Below are 7733 nucleotides of genomic sequence, written 5' to 3'. Positions count from 1 at the left end.
TACTCAATGGGCCTACTGCCAACTCATTGAGTATGATGCATGGGTTAGGGAGGGCACGCACACACACACACAGACATGTCACTTTCATATGTGGCTTATTGTTATGAGAATGGATACTTGCTGATTTTAACACTACATGGATGGTAGCTATAAGTTAAAAAGGTTTTAAGTAGGACATGGATAACGATTGATAGGTTTGTTCACACCTGTAATATGTATTCAAGGCTAACAAATATGTTGTCTTGTTTATATGGATGCAGGTCATGACTCTATCTTTACTTAGGATCTCTTTGGCTAAGCTGCTATTCAATCACTATCGACCTGGCCTCTTTCACTCAAGAATAAGTTTTTCTTGACTATCTTATGTACAAAACACTAGAACAATAACCTCATTACCTCATTCTCTCTATGATGTACAAAAATGAATCAAAGACTGATTTGTTTTTGTGCTAATCATTGTCCTTTGTCGAAAGCCAATTGTCTTTTGAACTGTTATGTTCTTTTGTGTAAAAGTATAATTCTAAAAATAGCAACACACACATGCACGACCCTTTAACTATTGTGTTGAAATTACACTTTGCATTACATAAAATCGACAATAGGTTAGAGCTCTAAGAAAAAAAATATTCTAAACTTATCAAACCTGCATATGAAATTTTTAGAGGTAAATCGACTAAATTTGAAGGTTTTTACACTAAATTTGTTTATATATTTTGTAGGTTTTTGCACCTTGGTAAATCTTTAAATTTATAGATTGGATTACAATAAACCTAGGGTTTTTGCAGCACTACAATTAGTCAATATCAATGGCGTGTGGCTCATCTTACAAGTGTGTCACTTTGAAATTAAAAAATGTCTCTAAGGAGCAAGAGGAAAAACGAAATTGTCTCCTAAATTTCAAGAAAAATAGTGTAAATTTATTAAAATTAGCTCTTTTTTTAAAACATTGCTTTGGATACTCATAAAGAGGCATTATGCATGGTTGTGAAACTTAATTTTCCCGAATAATGGCCCATATGCAAGAGGTTTTTAAAATTCCCACAATATAAATTTAAAATGAGATCATGAGAAAGTCCACAAGAAAAACCACAAGATACATCATCTAGGGAATAAGGATACACTAATGAGTTCAAAAGGCATGTAGATAGCCTCCATGAGATGCTCCCTCTTTCTCACTCACACACACTGTCTTCTATGTGTAAATTTTAAATCTGAATAGATGAATTAAATTCCATTCTAAAAATTCGTTAAGTAAGCAAGAAATTTGATGATTTTATTCATTCAAGCCTCTAGTATTGGTTCAAAAAAGAGAGAATAATTATCTTCATTTTCTTAGTTATATAGACCATGGCTATGCAAAAAAATCAAGATGGCATTGCCAAAGAGAAGTCCTCAAGCATATATGATAATTCAGAAGAGCCTAGAAAAGAGACAACCAAAATAGGTAAAGATAGCTAACAAAGAAAAGAAACTATCCATATTAATCTTTCAATGGTTTTTTTCACAAAGATGGAGGATCCAAAGGGTTTTCTTATAGAGCTAATCTATAATAGCAAAGCCATTGAAGATTATGCTCTCTAATACAAAATGTTCAATACTCCTCTAGATTTCTCAAAATATTTATGTTTTCCTTCATCTATCCTAGAAGAGCAAGCTTTAGATTTTGAACAACTGGAGAAGATTGGAGAGATTACCTACCTTAAATAAATATTTCTACATGCAATAGATTTGATAAAGGATTTGCCGTTAGCACCTTCATAGCTAAACAAAAAATATGCTGCAATTCTTGAGGATAGAAAACTTGTTCTCTTTCATTGTCCAAAGTGCAAGAATAAGTGTAGAGTCCTGAAGAGGAATGAGGTCTTTTTATTGTAGTCGTTTTGACTCAAAATGATGAAGAGAAATTGAATGAGGAAGAGCCTAGTTTAATAAAGATGTTCAATTCAAAGAAGAGGTCAATATGTTATCAAAAGAACAAGAAGTTGAAAAGCTTGATCTTGCAATAATTAAATTAGAGGCCAAGTTCTTTGAAAGCTTTAATAAGCCTATCAAACACTTACCCATGCCTATTTTTTTGACCTTCCCTCCTGAAAAATGTGAGTATGTCCTATTGACAGATATTCAAAGAGTTTTCAGTCTAAGAGAAGATGAAATGCTTGCAATTCCTGCTCAAAGATGGAACTTCAATGTGGATATTGATAATGAGCCATTGAAATATAAAGATTTTGTGGAGAAAGAATCTACATTCTTACCACGTGAAACATGTTTCAACTCAACAATGGCTCTTGCAATATATTCCAATAAGGCTCTGGAATATAGTGAACCTACTGAAGAGGAGTTTCTCTTAGCAAAACAAACAATCAAGGATCCTCACTTTAGAAATCTAAAGATAATGAAGCAAAGACAAGTGGATCTCAAGGTACCGTTCCAATTTTAGAAGAGCCATAAAACAATGAGAGTATTGAGGGATCCATCAAGATAAAAACCAATTAGAGTAGGATAAAAACAAGCATAATTCTTCTTCACTTTTATTGTATTTTCCTTGATCTATTTGTGGTATCTCATTTAGAAGGTTCAAGCAGTGAAGGATAACTTTTTGAGTAGATCAGGAGGGTGAAGAGCATCTGTTGACCTTCATAGAAATGCAGCTTTTAAGTTTATATAGGAAAAATAGCGAGCCCATATCATTAATCTTTGTACATGTCAATTTTTGCTTTGAGAAGACGTTTTCAAGATACCTAAGTGGCTATAAAGTTCTTGCAAATAGCAATAAATTCATTCTTCTTGAAAGAAATACTAAAATAGGTATTTTTGGTTCTGCTCATGGTCTCTAAGGATCTTTAGCTGTACATTATCTAGCATTGGATATGGATTTCTATCAAAAAAAGATCCAAGTAGGCTATCACTAGGTGGAAAACAACATTTTCTATTGATGAGTTTCAAGACCCACGAAGTACATTGGAGCAAGCTTTGGAAGAAGACGAAGACATGAAAGGCCTTACGAAACTTTGAAAGAAGAGGAAGACATGAAAGGCCTTGAGAAACTTATGTAGAAAAACATGTGGTGAAAGTGCATAGATCATGTACATGCTTACTCTTTAATTTTCAATTGTCTGATCATTAAGAACTCAAACATTGTAATATTTGGTTCTGGTCAATCTCCATGAATCTAACTTCTCCTGCACACTAGAATTCTTCCAGTATTGTCGTCTTTGAATTTGTTGAGATATTTTGTTTGACCGTGCTTGTCATCTTTCTATTAATATCTTGTTCTTTTATTTTGAGAAGAATCCTTCTGGAAAGCCATAAGAAAACCTCTTCATAACTATATTCTCTGGTGGTTCCACCACTTGTGTATGGAAAAAATAAGCTCCTCGTGATTGATAATGTGACTTCCCATTCTTTGTGTGCTCTATATTGAAGGACATCCATATGTTTTTGCAAACCATGGAATATGATAGTGTAAAATTCATATAAATGAGTAGGATAACAAAGTAAGACACATAAATTGCAGCAATATATACATCATAGCATGTGGTTTGTGTTTTTCTTTTAAAAGAAAACTCATAAAAAATAATTATATAACCAAAAAAAAAACATACCATGTAATGTTTATGTTTTGAGGTGACCAAGCCTCTTGCATACTCTTGCCAAAAGTTTGGAGTGCAAGTCTCAACTTTAAGTTGTCCACTTGGGTCCACGTTTTTTTGTCAAATATACAAAAATTTCTACCAAACATATCCACACCTGTGCTTTAGGATTCCTAAGCCTCACCCATGTCTACATGATCTATAATCACATTATATTGTTGTAGAGTTTGGTCGGACCTTTATGTGATGCTATTGATCTTTTATAACATTTTGTGATTTTGACATGACCTCTATGAAGTCCTATGCTAGAAAGAACTTCTTTGATATTTTGAATACCCTCTTTTGATGCTTTTTCAGCTTTATTCTCCATGCAAATTGGTTATATAAGTAAAATATTTTGTCCGCAGTTGTACACAATGTAGAGACAATGCATGCCATGTATAGACATGTATATGTGATAGTGGAATTTCTAAAACAAGTTTAAAGTATAAATCTAAAAGATCCCTTGTAAGTTTTTGTAATTGACTCCAATGATTTAAATGATCTTTTGATTGCATACAATATAAACAAGGATATTTTAAAAGGAAACTCTGAGATATTATACATGTATTTCAATGTTTTGAAATCACCATGTGTCATTCAATAGAAAAACTACCAACATCCTTCACATACAAAAGTTTGTTGCTGATTGTTTTTGAATAATTGTTGGCATTTGGGTTTGATGAAATCCCAAGAAAGTATAAAATATTATGATCTTCCTTCTCAACCTACAATAACCATTGTTCATAGTCAATAAGGGTTCAAATGGCTGATATATAGAGAAAGTTAGCTCAAGATTTTACCTCATAAAATCCAAGCCACAAATATGATTTTTTAATTGCAAACTCAAATCTCTCTCTTTGTTTTTTTTGGGCTATCATTTGCACTTATAAAAAATTATTTCTATAGATCTTGATTCATGAGGAATTTGATGAGATGAGATGGTTGTGAGTGTGAGTGTGTGTGTGTGTGTGTGTGTGTGTGTGTGTGTGTGAGAGAGAGAGAGAGAGAGAGAGAGAGAGAGAGAGAGAGAGAGAGAGAGAGAGAGAGAGGCCCTAGTCTTAGACATTGCCCGGTTGTTGTAGGTCCAAAAGCATACAAGATTGTTAAAAAAATAACCATGTGTGAAAGCACATTGATGAACTTGGATAATTGACAATGAAGTTGATGTTGTTTCTCAACCCATGCATACATACACACCCTCCAACCCAATGTTCACAAAAAAATTTCCATTTAGTGTATTTTTTAAGTGGCTAAAATTGTAGAATCTCAATCAAGCTTTCCTTGAAGAAACCGGTATGATTTTACAAAGTTGGACCTAAAAATGGAAAGGGTTTTAAGCATTCTCTTTTTTACTTTGGTTTTTAACAAGCCTCAAAAATTTAAAGTAAGACATGCACACCCGCACACACGTGCACACACACACACACGGAGTTGGAGGTTTGAGGAAGAGTAGAAGAAAGAGAAAAAGGGGAAGAGAGGAGGAATGGATTCAATTTTTTGAACTATACCTATGTTGGGTCTTGTCGACTATGGTAGATGAAGCCTGTGGCAAGCCATTGAAAGGGGATGGAAGGCATGCAACAGAGGATAAACAATGAGAGAGAGAGAGAGAGAGAGAGAGAGAGAGAGAGAGAGAGAGAGAGAGAGAGAGAGAGAGAGAGAGAGAGAGAGAGAGAGAGAGAGAGAGAGAGAGAGAGAGAGAGAGAGACCTCAATGAGCTATGAAAAATGCTATGGTTGATTATTAAAAAAATTAGTACATATATAGAAGACTTCACTAACATTATCCATACCCTTTTACCAGGCGAATTCCACACTAAAGGAGTGGTATGTGTTTGTCCTCTAATAGAGTAGCTTCCCATGGGATAGACCAAACATGGCTTGAACCCAAAAATCAAGGCCAATCTACTGATAATGGGCTACGTACAGAGCATGGAAGAGTCCACAAAACCACTTGAAACAATGAGTAGAACCACCCCGACAGTAACATCGAGGTGTGTGTACTTCCCTTTGACAACAATCAGAGTGGGGACAACAAGAACTCAACCAAAATTGACAAGTGAGATCTTATCACTTTTTTGTGTGGCAGTGTCTATATCCGTACTAGATTTATTGGACAAAAGCTGACAACTAACAAACTAAAACAAGAATTTGACAAAAAATAGATGATGGTGGTGACATAAGATTTCTAAAAAATTACATCTGTTGATGTATCTCCTTGTTGTAGAAAACCTTCCTTTTTCTTGTCGTTGTCAATGTGTTATAATCTTCTTTGTCAAGAAAAGTCACTAATTTGACCAATATGGCATGCACACACCCATGCGGCAACTCACAAAAAACAATTCCTTGCTAGGTTTGATGATGTGATTTCTACGACCTGCAACATACTTAGCATGATAAGAGTACCACTGGCTTTTGTGCTCAAAGGGTTCCATGCCTCTACACCATCATTAGGCAACATTTTGAGATGCTAGGTTAACCACTACTACCTTCTAGATCCATCTATGCCACCATCTAGAAAAACCTTCATTGATTTTTGAAAAGTTGTGTGCTTAACAGTGAGTTTTGTATTCGCAAGTAGCACATGCCCCTAGCGTTCCCCATATTGCCGCTTGCTTACACTACCTAGTTGCATTTTGAAATGCTAGTACCAAGGATAGGCAGAACTATTGATGTCTACAAGCACACTCTTGAGACAATCTTGTAGAACTATTGATGTCTACAAGCACAGTCTTGAGACAATGTTTCAACATCCCATAGAACTACTTGCCTAAGAGAATTTTAATATGCCCCACCCCGCAACCAATGCCTAGCTCTGATACCACTTGTTTGGTCTCATTGGCTATGGTGGATGAAGCTTGTGACAAGCCATGGAAAGGGGATGGAGGCCATGCATCAAAGAAACAATGAAAGAGAGAGAGAGAGAGAGAGAGAGAGAGAGAGAGAGAGAGAGAGAGAGAGAGAGAGAGAGAGAGCTGTGAGAAAATGCTATGTTTGATTATTAAAAAACCAGTACATACATAGAAAACTTGACTAATATTAGCCAAACCCCTTTACCATGCAAACTCCACACTAACAGAGTGGTATATAGCAATCCAGTAAAAGGTCCTAAAAGAGTACCCACAAGTTCTCTAGTGCATTTGGGATGATCTTGAGACTTGTATGATGTCACAAGAGATTCCTAGACTAGCTCTATATAATGAGACTCTTTGTACTCATTTTCGATCAATGTAGACATTATTTTGTGTCTACACTCTACTCTAAGTCCATTAAGTGATTAAGCTACACTCTACTCTAAGTCCATTAAGTGATTAAGTCCATTATTTTGTGTCTACACTCTACTCTAAGTACATTAAGTGATTAATCTTGTGATCAAATGTCATTACCATGAATGAACCACTATCTAAACCTCCTTAAATTCTACAAATCATATCAAAACCTAAAGGGATTAATTCTCTTATTTAACTAGCCTTAGTCTAGTAGTAATCCCTATGCTAGATCACATTGCATCTCTCCATTCTTACCACTATGATTGATTCAAACTTCTTTTGGATTTCCATGTAGGATGAACTTGTCATTTCACTCTCACTAATTGCTCCTTTTGATGGGATAATTTGAACGAATCACCACAGTCTCAAGTACTTCATGACACAAACCAAACTTTCTGACAAATAAATGAGGTGGGCAAATTTCTTTTCACATCGCTCACATTCTTGGCAAGCACAATCAAGTCATTGATGAACTCTCATGTAGCCCTTGATGCAATATTGCATCAATAAATGATCTAACCTCTATGGTAGATGAGTATTCTATTGAACCAGATCTTTGAGATGTTATGTCTGCCATAGCACTAGGAAAGATGCAATAATCATGCGTGGATCAAGATAGATATATTCTCTATGTAGTTTGACTATGTGTTACTAAAATCTTAAGAGATAAGGCCGTGTATGAATTGCATGCTCCTTCATATGCTAGGCATATAGAGATTCAAGAAACAATGAATGCAATTGAGACATATTTCTTGTGGCCACATTTTTTGCACAATAGGTGCATTCACTCAAGGGATACATAAACATACTTAGTTTTGTTTAATTGATTTATA

The 7733-nt window shown here is 35.0% G+C and overlaps 1 pseudogene; it reads left to right on the top strand.

The window, feature by feature from the left end:
- The first annotated feature begins 1485 nt into the window (after positions 1-1485).
- On the top strand, positions 1486-2448 carry LOC147441862 (uncharacterized; annotated as a pseudogene).
- Positions 2449-7733: the final 5285 nt, after the last annotated feature.

Source organism: Adiantum capillus-veneris, chromosome 14 (genome assembly GCF_014529385.1).
Source record: "Adiantum capillus-veneris isolate H3 chromosome 14, ASM1452938v2, whole genome shotgun sequence".
In the NCBI taxonomy this organism is placed as follows: domain Eukaryota; kingdom Viridiplantae; phylum Streptophyta; class Polypodiopsida; order Polypodiales; family Pteridaceae; genus Adiantum; species Adiantum capillus-veneris.
The sequence above is the reverse complement of the archived record's forward strand: the minus strand, read 5'-3'. Positions and strand labels throughout refer to the sequence as shown.